Raw genomic sequence first — 15,873 nt, forward strand, 5'->3', positions numbered from 1 at the left:
TAATTCACCAACACACTCTTTAGTATTACAAGATATTCTTCATGTGCCAAGTGTTACCAAAAATTTACTTAGCATTTCTCAATTCATAAAAGATAACCAAGTCATTCTTGAATTTGATGATATTTGTTGTCTTATAAAGGACAAGAAAACCAAGCAAGTACTTCTTCGGGAAACATGTGTGAAGGACTCTACAAGCTACATGTCCCCTCATCCATATCCAAGGATCTCTCCACCAAATCTGCTGATTCAACCACTCCTCAAACCTTTAAGTTCACTACAACCCTGTGCCTGACAGCCAACATCTTGCTACTGATTGACATCATAAGTTGGGTCATCCCTCCAAACCTATCCTAAATAAAGTGTTGTCTACTGTTGTACCTAATCATAAATGTACTCAGCTTGATTTTTGTAATGCTTACCAAATCGGCAAACTCTATCATTTCAGCTTCAAAACTACTAGTAATAAAATCACCATGCCATTTGAATTAATTTTGCCTGATGTGTGGGGCCCTTCCTTTTACACATTCAATGATGGATACTTAACAAGTTATTGTGTATTCTTGTCTACAGATGGACTATCAGAGTAGTTATAGTTCTTAACTGTTTTTATGTTTGTTAGGACAAGTTGGTTAGTTCGGTTTGATGTTTCATTTTCTATTAGCTTATTTAGTTAAGTTAGTTAGTCACTTAACTGACTCTACTATACTATATATAGATGTATTAGTTCTCGTTGTACAGTTCAGATTGTTATCAAATAATATTCGTTTACTGGTTTTAATTCAATTCCACAATATGGTATCAGAGCGGGAAAGAGAAGTTTTCCCTCGATCTTGATTTTGACCGAGGTGTCTTCTTCTTCCATGGCGTGCCTGTTCCCAGAGTTGGTTTCTTCGATTACTCTGTGTTTCTCTTCCCCTATTTTTCTCAGATCAAACTCTTTGTTTGATCTTCTTTCCTCTAAAAAATGTCGAACAATGATCAGACAAATCCTGTTGCAATTGGAGACAACTCGAACCATACTGTAATCATGGAAGCCATCAATCTTACGATTCAGCAAAGGAATCCACTGGAAGATCCTTTTAATCCTTACTATCTCCATCATGTTGATAATCCAGGAAATGTCTTGGTCTCTCAATTACTCACCGAACAAGACAATTATATGTCCTGGAGTAGGGCAATGCAGTTGGCCATTTTTGTGAAGAACAAACTCAGGTTCTTGGATGGTTCGATTTCTAAACCCTCTCTTAATGAACCTGCTTTGTATAATGATAAGATTAGAAATAACAATATTGTCAATCTATATATGCATTTACCTCCTAGACTTACCCCACCTAGTTCTTTGTCTGCAGAAACTAATCTCGTCTGCAAACTTCACAAGTCAATATATGGATTAAAGCAATCGTCCAGGTAGTGGTACAAGAAGCTATTCGATGCATTTATCCAAGAAGGATTCAAGTAAGCTCAAGCAAACTATACCCATTCACTCGAGGAAATGAGGCTGATTTCATAGCCTTACTTGTCTACGGGGATGATATCATCATCATTAGACCCAACTTAGCTATCCTACGTCAGCTTCAACAATCTCTACACTCACGGTTCAAACTCAAGGCCCTTGGATCGCTACGTTACTTCCTTGGCTTTGAGATTGCCAAAAGCAAAGATGACCTATTTTTATCTCAACGCAAATATGCCATTGAGCTTCTTGAAGAGACAGGATATGCAGGTAGCAAACCTGTAAAAGCTCTCATGGATCCAAGAACGAAGTTAGATGATCAACAAGGGGAAGCACTAACAAATCCATTTTCCTATAGACAAATTGTTGGAAAATTGCTCTACCTCATTCTGTCCAGACCTGACATCACCTACGCTGTCAACTGTCTTAGCCAGTTCATGAGCAACCCCCGCAACACACGTTTGCAAGCTCTTCACCACCTGCTTAGGTACATCAAAGGCCACCCTGAACAAGGCCTATTGTACTCACCAAATTTTTCTCTCCCGTGGTTTTTCTGACTTTTATTGGGCTTCCTGCCCCATTACTAGATGCTCAACTACAAGATTCTGCATCTTCATTAGAGACTGCTTAGTTTCTTACAAAACTAAGAAACAACCTATTGTCTCCCGTAGTTCAGTAGAAGCAGAATATAGAGCGCTTGCTGCAACTACCAGTGAGATAACTTGGCTTCAATACCTACTCACTGACCTCAGAATCCCTCAAACAAAACAAGCTTTTATATACTGTGATAACCAATCAGCTATTCATATCGCTAACAATCTAACCTTTCATGAAAGAACCAAACATATCGAATTAGATTGCGACTTTTTTCGTGACAAAATTAACAACTCGGCCATACGATTGATCCCAGTTCCCAGCAACCTCCAGTTAGCAAATGCTTTCACCAAACTGATGATCTCCACAGTTCTAACTACACATATAAATAACATGTCTGTCTATGACCTATACCGTCCATCTTGAGGGGGTAACAAGTTATAGTGTATTATTGTCTACTAATAGACTATCAGAGTAGTTATAGTTCTTAACTGTTTTTCATTTTGTTAGGACAAGTTGGTAAGTTTGGTTGGATCTTTCCTTTTCTATTAGTTTATTTAGTTAAGTTGGTTAGTCACTTAACCGGCTCTACTATACTATATATAGCTGTTTTGGTTCTCATTGTACAATTCAAATTGTTATCAAATAATATTCGTTTACTCGTTTAAATTCAGTTCCGCAATACAAGTATTATGTGAGTTTTGTTGATGATTTCACCAAGTTTGTATGGTTATTTCCTATGAACACTAAATCTGAAGTCACCACAATTTTCTGTCAATTTAATACCTTTCTTGAAAGATTTTTTCATACTAAAATCAACAACACTCAACTTGATCTTGAAAAATAATATGGACTTAATTAAGCATAATACGACGCGATAAGCTTAAAAAGCACGGTATGTATGCATGAATAGTCTAGCCCAAAAGCACGATACGTTAAAAATCTTATAATTTGATAATAGTAATAATAATAATTTGAATATTTATTAATAATAAATATTTAAATTTCAATAATTCTAATATTTTTTATATGATTTTTCTATTAAATATTGTTGAAAAATTATACAAAATAAATTAAAGTTACAAAAAATACATATAGTTTAGTAATTATCTCATTAATTGTAAAAATAAAATGTAAAAAATTAAAACATTTGAGCATGTATAAGAAAATGTGATGACCCGAGTAAAGCACGACACAACAATTTTGGGTGTATGAGTCATGTCGGGCCTACCCTTCAAAAAATTTAGCACGACATGATACTGTTGGAATATATTTTACAAGGATCTAGATTTACTACCATGTATGCTATTTAACATCCTAAATATGAATCTCTAAAATAATGTAAATAAACACGTATAAAGTTTCAGAAACCTTACAGTGGGTGCAGTGGAATAATAATGACTCCTCCCACTCAGATCTCTAACCCTTGTATCCTGTCTGTAGCATAGTATCACCAAGATCTGAGTCTGAATCTCCTTCTCTTGAAACTGGATTCTTCACAGCCTTACACGCTATGATTGAGTACCACTAGATGTGTGTGGGCACTTACTCTATCACTAAAGGGTATGAAAATATGAAGAGAGAAAGAGAAGAGAGTGGTTCGAAAATAGCAAGAGAGATGGCTCACGAAATTTTGACTGAAGGCTTGAATTTCATCATCTTTAAGTGTGAGCCATCACTATCTATTTATAGGCAACCACCTAGGTTTAGGTTAGAATTATTAGGCATTAAAATATTGGAAAAAATTAAATGGTAAATCCCTAGTAAGTGGTCGGCCATAGGATGTGGGCCCTACTTTGGAATTTTACCATTTTTGAACAATTTTTCCTTATTCTCTCAAAAATGCTATTTTTCCAATTTAACCACTTGAATGCCAAAACTATTTATTTAATAATTAAAATTAATTATCAAATAAAATTGTCATTTAATATATTTATTAATTAGACTTAATAAAGTCTCTTAATTAATAAATAAGACCTAGAATCTCTTTTCTTCACATTTAATCCATTGCTTAGTGAAAATTCATAAACTAGACATAGTCTAATTTTAAAATTATAATTAATTAATTAAAATCAATTAACTCAGTCTTACAAGCAGTATGGTCTCAACTAGTATGGGGACCATGGGCCTATACAACCGAGCTTCCAATAAGCAGATCTAAAATTTACCAAGTAAATTCCCTCACTTATTAATTCCTTATTGCATCCACCATAGAACTTGGAATTGCACTCTCAGTCATATAGAACGCTCTATATGTTCCACGATATAGATACGCTATAAACATTTAACCATCGTTCTAATCTCAATAATCAAAGATCCTCTATAGATGATTTACACCAAGTAGGGATAAATTTACCGTTTCACTCCTCAATGTATTTTATCCTTAAAACACTTAGCTTCCTATAAATGATATTTCAGTGAGCTAATATAATCACTGAAACAAGAGCTCTTCCATTTATTTCTATTAAGCCAAGCTCGAAGGAAATCATCGTTTCACTTCTATGTTCAGATAGAAGCTATAGATTCCATATCTATGTTTAGCGTTCCCACTCAATTGTACTATCATGTTCCCAAAATGTACGTATCACCCTGACCAGAAAGTAGGCTTAACTAACAAATCAAAGAACATGAATATAACACTCCTGAGATTGAACCTAAGCATGTCAGGATTAAGATCTTTTGATCTAAGATCAACTAGTGATATTGACTTAGTAAGATACAACGGTAAGATTATAATATCTTTACCAAGATCAATATCGGTCCCAGTCCAATGTATACTCCATACATTCGAAACTAGCATACTTTGCCAATGTTCTGAAAAGAACATAACACTTATCTGAGGTGTAAGTATACTTTATCGCTGATTATCACATCAGTGTAAATTCAGTGTATTGATGAATCAGGGACATTATCTTTTGAAGCATATAATCACAATCACATTCTACTGTGTTGACATCACTGTAATTGTGAATAGCTATATGTTCTGAAATTAACAGATTTTGTGCATATTAAACCATAAACATGAAAACTACATGTAAACATAAATAATTTCTAATCTTTTATTGATAACAAATCAGATTAGATTGAAATAAGTTTTATTAACGGCATAAAATCCCAACAGATACAACCCATAATTTTTTATGACACGACATAACATAACACAACACGACACAACTTATATTTTTTTTATTGCAAGGCACAATACGACCCATATTTATGGCACATAATGTATTTACAACAATACTGCGTAGTAGATGGTGGTTATTTAATAGTTTAACTAAGAGCATTAACAATAGCTTCTCTTCCTTATTCTTTAAAATATAATATTAAAATTCTACTTTATCTATTTTACAGTAAATTTTTACATTATATTATCCAACTTCTTTATGTCTTTCTTTATATTCTATATTTTATTCATTTTAAATATATAATATTAATATGGATTTTTTTATTTTTACACTTCAAAATAGTTTTTTTTTTTTTTTTTTTTTTTACATTTTTACGGAATTTTATATAGAAACCCCTATTTCAACTAGCGTTGCAACCTTAATTGCAATAAAAAATCGTATAGGAACTCCTATTACAACTAAGGCTGCAACTACAATAGAAACTCAAACCGTAAATTTTAAAAAAAAGTATATAAAACAATTCCTCTATTAATAAATACAAACATACTTACACAATAAATAATTTAAAACTAATAAAGTAAGTTTAGAAAGTTGCTCCACATGTAGATCAGAATGCTATATTTTTATATTTTTGATAAATTTATATATTTTATTATCTATTTTAGAGAAAAACTAAGTTAGAGCATATATTAGGAGTGCTCCAAAAGAGTATTGATGGTAATTTCTTGTTAAATAAACTATTATTTTTAGAAATAGTGATGATAAACATAGAACAATATTTTCTCAAAAAAAAAACATAGAACATTATGGATTTATTTATAAACTAGAACAATATGGATTTGAGTTTTGACCTTAAAAGTTGGGAGAAAAAAAGCAAACTAGTTAGTTGGTCGTTGACCAAATTATAAGACGGTGGTCAATGAACCGTCTATTCCTATAACATGTTCCATATATTGTTTAAGAAAAAGATTTTTTATATTATCCTCATTTTTTTCGATACGAAAGATTCTTTTTCCTTCTTTAGAAATAGAGAAATGGGCCTATAATTTTTCCTTTAAAAAAAGTTGTGTTATTTAAAACTGAAAAATATGTGAGCTAACAATTTTTCAATAAATTTGTCAATGTGTGCATAAGTATAAAATTGAAGTGTTTGACACAAATAAGCATCAATTTCTATTATTATTGGGTACTAGTAGTACTTAGTGCCTAACACTTTTAAATATATCGTCTTGTGATTGGCTAGCGATACTTCTTAAATATAGAGCATTGCTATTGGGCACCAATGGTGCCTAGTACCCTTAAGACGTGTCGTCTTGCGATTGACTAGCGATACTCCTTAAAATTTATTATATTAAACTATATGGGACTCGATACTTAATTAGACCAATAGCGATATTGACACGTAAGAGGGTGTTTGGCACCACTGGTGTCTTTTAGTATTTCTCTTATATAAAACTATATAGAACTACATGCTTAATTAGACCAATAACAATACTAACACATATAAGAGTACTAGACAACACTAATATTTCTTAATATTTCTCTATAAATACTACTTATAAAGCTTAACGGTTAACCACAAAATGCACATAAATTTTGTATGGAAAATAGTGGTTGATATGTTATTTTAATTTCTAATTTTCCATTGTTTCTAGATTTTTCAAAAAAAAGAAAAGAAAAGGAAAATCATAGAAAATCACAGAATCACTAATGTTCCTTTTAAGTCAAAAGAATCAAATTAATCTAAATTTTCAAACACCTTTTAGATAAAATTTTCATAAATTAGTTCAACCACTGAATTAAATATTAAAAAGATTTTTACTTTAAATATTTATATAAATAATAATGCGTAGTTACCTATGTATGGACTTTTGGGGCTGTGTTTTGTGTCGGCGTTGGACTTGGTCTTGGGCTTCGAATGGGCCGGATTTTCGGAAAGGTGCACGGGAACAAAAATAGAGGTGGCCGCAGCATATAATAGCTAGTTGTGGATAAACTTAACCGCCACTCTATGCTTCTTATAACAAACTACAAAGTTATGATATGACCATAAAATCTTGGATTAGATTCCTATTGTTTGACTGCTGACTTAACATTTGGTCTTCATTATAATAATAATAATAATAATAATAATAATATGCTAATTTAGATTTATATGTAATAAATTATATTTTTCTTATTAAGTTGTTAAATTTTTTTTTTAAGTTATTGAGGTTGTTAGATTTAAGAATTTTTATCTACTTTTATTAAAAAAAAAGTCTATTATGAATGAAAATTTTAGAGCTATATGTTAAATTTCAGGGAGTTGAAAGTATCAAAATTCGAGGGCACGATTTAGTATATGGACAATCGACATATTAACAAAATTGAATAAAATTAAATAAAAATTATTAAATTTAATAATCTTAATAGTTTAAAGAAAATTTTTAATGACATAAAAAAATTTAAAGAATATGATTTGATATACATTAAAGTTCAAGATATAAAATTCTAAATTACTTTTTATATATTATTGTTTAAATAAATTTTGGAATTTTTTATTCATTATTTTATATTCATACATATGGAATGGATATAGGGGATGGTGCATGGTGAGATTGATCTTTTATTAACATGATTATAACGAAAAAAAACAAAGAAAGTAAATCGTCATAATAATATAATTTAATATTTGTGGTGTGTACTATTATTTCTACTATGTATATTATATAAAAGAGATTGATCGAAATGGATAATTTAGAATTAAGATTATAATGTGTGAACAACTAAAAGAGTCGGTGCATGTACTTTACGTCATTTTAAGTATTTTAATGTGAATATTATTAATTATTTATGAAAAAAATATTACTTTTATATAAAATAATTAAGGGGAAATGGAGTAAGCATTACCTCTCAAAAGCAAAGCATATTTTTTTACAGTTAAAGAATATTGTTGAAGATGTCTCTATAGTTGGATTGTCATACAACATATATATAAATAACTATATTCCATATATAACGATAGAGAGATTAACATGATCTATATATATATGCATATAATTATTGAGAGTAAAAATATAATTAAATAAACTTAATTATCTTAACTAATAGTAAATTGCTGGGCTAAAGGTATAATATTTTTAAAATGGTTTGCTTTAAACGTGTGGTGACTATCTCTTATATATGTAATCACGTACATGTTTAATAAATTATTTTATTAAATATTAACGAAGAATATATATAGTACATGCATGTCTATATATACCACATATATATCTAAATATATATATTTATATACGTTATATAATTATGTATAACATGTACATGTTTGTTACACTGTCAGTCCATATATATATATACATTGATGATTTTTGCAATATATATTGCTTCATTAAAAATTTTTACTTTTGCTTCGTTACCAAACCAAAGAAAGTTTCAGCCTCCAAGGCAAGCTGTGACCAAACCCAATATAGTCAAGCCGTAACTTAACTACTAGCTTCTAAAATGCTACTTTTTTCACATTTTTAACTTCCAAAAAAAAATTTCAATCAATATTGTAAACTAATAACACTAAGGTAGCGTAAATAGAATGAAAAAAAAATTCATTTTATTCCTTTGTCTAGTTGTATTTTTAACTATTAGAATATTATTATAATAGAATGTCCTTTCTACAATTTTGGAGGAATGATTATTGTTAGGCTATTTTTAGCTTAAGTTTTGGGTCACATTTTATAGTTGTTTTTCTTCTTTATTATTATTTTTGGAATAGAATTACGCTTGTTTTCTTTAATTTCAGGTTTCGACACTTGGAATGCATAAATTGGACAAATTTCGGAAAACAGTGATCTATAAAATAGAGTAAATTTTGAAAGAAAATAAAGTTGAAACTTAAAGCCTAAATTCTACTATGCTCTGGTAATATTTTGGAAGAATTCAAAACATAAAAGTTTTAGATCTCTTTTTTATCTTTCCAACGCATCTTGAATCATCCCATTTGGAGTTCGTATGAGAAAATTATGCCCATTTTACTGAAAGAGATCAAAGCAGAAAAATTGGGTCCAGTGGCCGCGGCGAGATCACCATGGCCGCGGTCATAACTCGAAAACAGAAACGTGGTTTTTTGATGCACTTCTGGCCGCGGCGAGATATCCTGTGGCCACGGCGAGCGTCCGTACGGTAAGGGGTATTTTCGTCCGACGAACCCTAAAAATCAGATATAAATAGAAAACTCTGATTGGAAATCAGAGGAGATGATTTGGAAACCCTAAAACACAGCAAAAAGCGGCAGGAAGAGCAGAGGAAATCAAAGTGAAGATCCAGAGTCATTCCACTAACAGTTTCTTTCTTTATCCTTTTTAATTTATTTATGCTGAATATTGTTATAGGAATGGTTATGGATTTAATTATAAACTAAATTTCACATATAGGGAGGATGATGATTGTTGTTTAATATTTTTGTCTAGTTAATGTATAATTGTCATTCTTCCATTCTTGATTGTGAAATTATCTTTATTTGTATTTAATTCCATGTGTAAGCTTGATCACCTTGTGCATGTTCTACAATCTCAATTCAAAATCTGAAAAGTGAGAATTGAGAATGCTAAAATTGGATAATCGATGTTCTATGTGAAACAAGAGTATTCACATGACTTATGTGACAAGTAGATTATTGCTTAATGTTGATTTCATGTAAGTTTAATTAAGAGATTAATTAGAGAACATGTGATTTAGAACTTAAAAGATCTGAAAAGAGTTAGGTTAATTTATAATCTGTCATTCACTTCAAGAAAAGGATAACAATTAGGCATTAGTAATTGGGTAAACAAACAACAGGATTATCCTCCCTATTATCTCATCTTGCTCAACTTTCACTTGTGTTATTTAAGTTTTCTGAATTACTTTCATTCTTTTGAATCATAAAAACTATTGATTTTGCCAAATAGAATTATAAGTATAATTTAGTAGTAATTAATCCAATTCCCTGTGGTTTGACCTCACTTGCGTGAGAATACTACTTGATTGCGTGCACTTGCGTAGTAATTTATAATTTTCGTAACAATTATTCTATTTTAAAATAGAAGAAAAGATCATTAATTCTAATGTAATATGAGAAAAAATTTAATTATTTTTTTTACCAATTTTTTTATCCATTTTAAATTTTATTCCATTCTATTTCTATTTTTATTCTCGTTCTCATTCTCATTCTTATTCCTACGTTTTTATTCCTCCCAACCAAACGCCACGTACCTAAGTGTTTGCTAGTTTGTTTAGTAGTAATCAAAAGTTATTAGTTAATAGTTTGTTATTTTCTTTTAACTTTTTTGTTTTGCTATTATGAACTATTCAATCAGTATAAATAAGATTAAGACTAAATCGATTGGTTAAGTTTCTTTAGCATTTCTCTTCTCTCTCTAAAAGCTCTGCTTATTCTCTCTATGCTCTGCATTTTCTAAACTCTCTGCCATTGTTAAGCCTTACATGGTATCAATCGACACTGACCTCTGTCCCTGATGGGCATCGATGGATGAAACTTCTAGCTCCAGTGTTCAACTTGATCCTGAAAATCCCACGACTCTCGCTACTACAGCTCTCGCCATGGCTCAACCTCCTGGTCCTCCGATGCTATGGAATCCATTCTTAAATTCTCTCACATCTTCACTAATTGTGAAACTTGATCGCACTAAGTTCGTTGCATGGAAGTCTTAAGTCGTCCCTACTATAATTGGATGATCTTGTGAGATCTTGTTCACAGACGTTCCTCCACCGCAGATTCTTGTTACTAGCGAACCAAACCCCCAATATCAAAAATGGAAGTGCCAAGATCAATTGATTCTCTCCTGGCTCTGGTCTTCAATGTATGAGGGTGTTCTTGGATCTGTTGCTAATTTCACGATCTTACTCAGTCTTGAAAGCCTTGGAACAACGTTTTTTGAGCCAATCTTGAGCACATCTTCTTCAGCTCAAAGGTCAGTTCTCACACATTCAAAAATGTTACTTGACAATCTTGGATAACACTGATAAAGTTTAGAGTCTTTTTGATGCAATCACCATCGCTGGATCCACTATTAATGAGCAAGATTTCATATTACAACTTTTCAATGGCTTGAATACGACTCTGTGGTGTTTGGAATCACTTCAAGAAATGATCTCTTGAGTATTGATGAAGTTCAGGCTCTTCTCATGGCTCACGAAAGTCGTATGGAACATCATAATGCGCTCATTGATCTAACTATGAAAATGCACCTTTGGCAACTCCTGAGGTAACAGCTCCAAACCCCCTTAGTATGCTAATTGTGGGAACTCTACTAGTCGTGGTTTTGGTCGAGGTTACACTTCACATTCTGGATTGATTTGTAAAGTGTTTCTTAAGATGGGTCACACAGCTGCAGTGTGTCACTACCGCTTTGATAAAAATTGGGTTACTCTAAAATTTGGACCAAATACTCCTTGAGCCTTTCTCACTAAACAAGAATCTGGTTAAGAAAGTAAAGGCTATTCTCCCTAGGTTCTTCCTACTTTGGTGATGACTCAGGATGGTTTGCTGACGCAGGAGCCATTAATCATGTCACTAACTCAGTAGACAACCTCGATTCTGATATGATCTATACTGGCACTGAGACATTATCTATTGGGGATGGTAAGAAACTTCTCATCTCTCATGTTGGCTCAGCTTGTTTACCTTCATCTAGTTCTGCTCCTTTGAATTTACATTATGTTCTTGAAGTCCCTTATATTAATAAGAATTTGGTCAGTGTGTCCAAAGTAACTGAAGACAATGATGTCTTCCTTGAGTTTCACAAACAATGTTGTTTAGTTAAGGACAAGGATTTCAGACAAGTTTTGCTCAAGGGGACAGTTAAGAATGGATTAAACCTGCTCTAAAATGGCTCTTCTACATCATCACCTACAGCTCTATAGTGCAATCTTGCCTTTGCGTCTCACAATAGTTTAATTTCTAATTGTTTCCCCTACTATTGTGTTCCTAAACAAGATGATGTAGACAATTCTTATACTAATCTTGATATGTAAAATATCTTCCTGTTTTGAGTATTCTCCTCCTCTATTTCATTCATTTACTAGCAATAACTTCAATAATTGGCACTACACGCTTGACCATTGGGCCTCAAACACTTTACAAAAGTTGTTACCTCACATTCCCCACACTAGCTCAATGAAAGACCTTAAATTTTGTACTGCTTGTCAACAAGGAAAAAGCCATTCCCTATCTCCACTAGTCGAGCCTCTCAACCTTTGGCACTTATTCACACTGACTTGTGGGGACCTTCTCAAGAGCACTCCACAGAAGGATACAAATATTATGTCCATTTTCTTAATGATTACAGTAGGTATACTTGGATAGTCCCCCAAACTGTAAAACCTCAAGTCTTTGAAATCTTCATTAAATGGAAAAGTTTTGTGGAAAAATAGTTTAACTTGCCACTCAAAGTTGTCCCAGCAAATTGGGGTGGGGAATATAGGTCATTCAAAAAGATTTTTACTAGATTAAGGCATACATTTCCAAAGTCTTTGTCCTCATAATCATGACCAAAATAGAAGAGCAATACGAAAAATACAGACATATCAATGAAATTTGACTCACTTTATTAGCTCAAGCTAGCCTTGATCTCAATTACTAGTGGCATGCATTCAGTTGTATTGTCTTCACTATCAACAGACTACTAACATGGGTGTTAGATTTCACATCACCCTATGAGGTTCTATTTCTTACCAAACCAGACTACAACATCCTTAAAAGTTTTGGTTATGCATGCTTCCCACACTAAAGACCATACAACATGCACAAAATAGATTTCAGGACACATCAGTGTCTGATTCTTGTCTACTCCTCTCACCATAAAGGATATATTTATGAGAGTCCAGAAGGGAGAATTTACATTGCAAGGAATGTGGTATTTAATGAAGAATGTTATCCTTCCAAACTAGTTCCCTCTCATACGCCTCTTCTTCACTGCATGTATCTCATTCTATCCCTTACCCCTTTTTAGTTACTACTTTTTCAACCATACCTAGTTTTCATCATGCTAATGCATGCGCAAATGTTACCCCTATTACCACTAACACTGAAGTTGCTACTCCTATTCCTCCATCACCTATAATTCCAACCCCAATTCCCATACTAGTACCATAAACTCAGCCTATTGAACCATAAATATCTCCTCCCCATCCTCCTAATCCTCACACAATTTTCCTTCCCACACCAGTACTAGAACATCAGCCTACTGAACCATAGATAATTCCCTCCCCAACCCCAATACCCATTTTTGAGCATATTCTTCAACAAGTTTCAGCTTCATCTGTCCACCATGTTACATCAAATTTTAGCTCCATATCAGCTATAGCAGATTCATCCATTCTCCCATCCAGCAGATCACATTCCATGAGGACAAAGATCCCAGAATGATATTCTCAAGCGTAAATCCTACGTGGCCACAAAGCACCCTCTTCCCGAAGCATTACTGCCTAGTGAGCCCAAGTCTACTTAGGCTACCCCTAAGAGTCCTCATTGGCTTGCCTCTATGATTCAAGAATTTCTAGCCCTGATCAAGCAAGGTACTTGGACACTTGTACTTTATAATAAAGATATATGCATGTAATTGACAATGAGTGGGTCCGTATCATCAAATTGAAGGTTGATGGTTCCTTGGACAAGTTTGAATCTAAATTAGTAGCCAAAGTGTATCTAAAAATACCTGGCATTGACTAGGATTGTTATCTGGATTTTTGCGTGCTTGACACATGAATCCTAATCAGGAGGGGTTAAGGGATAATTAGCCGGTCAGCTCCATGGACCACCACTCCAGGAAAATAGGGGCCCTGGTTTGCGAAAAGGGTCTATGTGATAAGAACTCCCCTGCGAGGAAACGATGCAGGAGATATCCGAGATTAGGAGCCACTCCTAGTCCCAAAAGCTAAAGCCACTTACTCCCACATAGTTGAAGTCAAGTGCTCCCGCAAAGGGTATGGACTTTTCGCTGAAAGCCCGAAGATGTCTTGAAATGCGTTTAGCTGAGCTATACTCCCCCCTCGCGAAGGCCCTGCCCGTACATGTCAAACTACGTATTCAAGTCCCAGGCTTTTTCAGGTACGGTGTCAGAGTTTGTCTCCCACAATATGCCATAATACAGAGCATGCGCATCTAATTGTACCAACCCGAATGACCCAACAACCATTAATAAGAGAAATTCAAAAGGGAAGGCCTTGGGGCGGCACGTGTATGATGCCCAGTCTGTATAATCTGACACCCTTAAATGCCATATGGGAAAATAGCCACCTACCAAGCCAACGGTCAGATCTTGCCCAAGGATGATCAATTCAAGCTGGCACATGGAGGGAAACTGACCTATAAATACCCCTTCGCTCCATGGGATAAGGGTACTTTTCAAAAAAGAGAAAATGTAAGAGAAATAATACTATAATATATCACTCCACACGAAAATTCCTATGAAGCTTCTTCTTTTTCAAGAGGAACGAGAGGAAGAAAGAGTTCCAGTCCATTGTATATGTATTCGCACTCATATTTACCGGCCGAAGAGCCTAATAAAATGGATTCATGGACTAAGAATAGCTAACGCCTGAACCACGTCACATTTTCTATTTATTCTATTATTTCTTTCTTAAGTTCTAAATACTTGATTTTCAAAAATCTCGTTAAGGAAGGACACTTTTAGCCCTGTTGTTAAACCAGTTACAGTGAGAATTATTCTCAACATGGCAGTTTTAAAAAACTGGCCAGTTACACAACTTGATGTGAGCAATGCATTTCTTAATGAAACTTTACAAGAAACTGTATACATGAAGCAACCTGAAGGTTTTATTGATCCCCACAAACTAGATCATGTCTGTCTGCTTCAGAAAGCTTTATATGGATTAAAGTAGGGACCCGCAACTTGGAATGAAAAGCTCAAAGCTACATTATTTCAGTGGGGTTTCTAAGCTTCCGAGTTTGACACTTTTTTGTTCATTCATGGTAAAGGGGACTCATTGGTGTATCTCTTGGTGTATGTTGATGAAATACTTTTAACAGGACCTAGTTCTACACTTATTGCTCAGTTTACACATAACCTGAACACAATATTCTCCTTGGAAAACTTAGGTCCTATCCATTAATTTTTTGGAAATGGAAGTATACAGAGATGCCACATGAATGTATTTAAGTCAAAGTAAATACATTACTGACCTTCTCACTAAGCTGCATATGTGGAAGGAGCTAAGAGTTATCCTAATCCTACTAGCTCAACATCCAAATTAAGTCAGCAAGATGGAGAACCTTTTGAAGATGTTGCTCTTTACGAAAGCACACTCGAAGCATTATAGTATTTGAGTCTCACAAGACCTAATGTTATTTTCATTATCAATAAACTAAGTCACTTCATTCATTCTCCAACCACAACACATTGGGAGGCTTGCAAGAGATTGCTTAGATATCTCAAGGGTACCTTATCTGATGGTTTGAAGCTTTGAGCATCAGATATTATGAATTTACAAGGCTACAGTGATGATGACTGGGCCAGTTGTATAATGATAAAAGATCTATAGGGGGATATGTGATGTTTTTAGGCAACAATCTTGTCTCTTGTTCTGCCAAAAAGCAACAAGTTGTTGCTTGTTCAAGCATTGAAAGAGAATTTTAGGCTCTAGAAAATGCAGCTGTTGAACTTTGTTGGATTACTTTCCTTTTGAATGAACTGCAGGTCTCTC

The sequence above is a fragment of the Cannabis sativa genome, chromosome 9 (genome assembly GCF_029168945.1).
Source record: "Cannabis sativa cultivar Pink pepper isolate KNU-18-1 chromosome 9, ASM2916894v1, whole genome shotgun sequence".
NCBI classification, from domain to species: Eukaryota; Viridiplantae; Streptophyta; class Magnoliopsida; order Rosales; family Cannabaceae; genus Cannabis; species Cannabis sativa.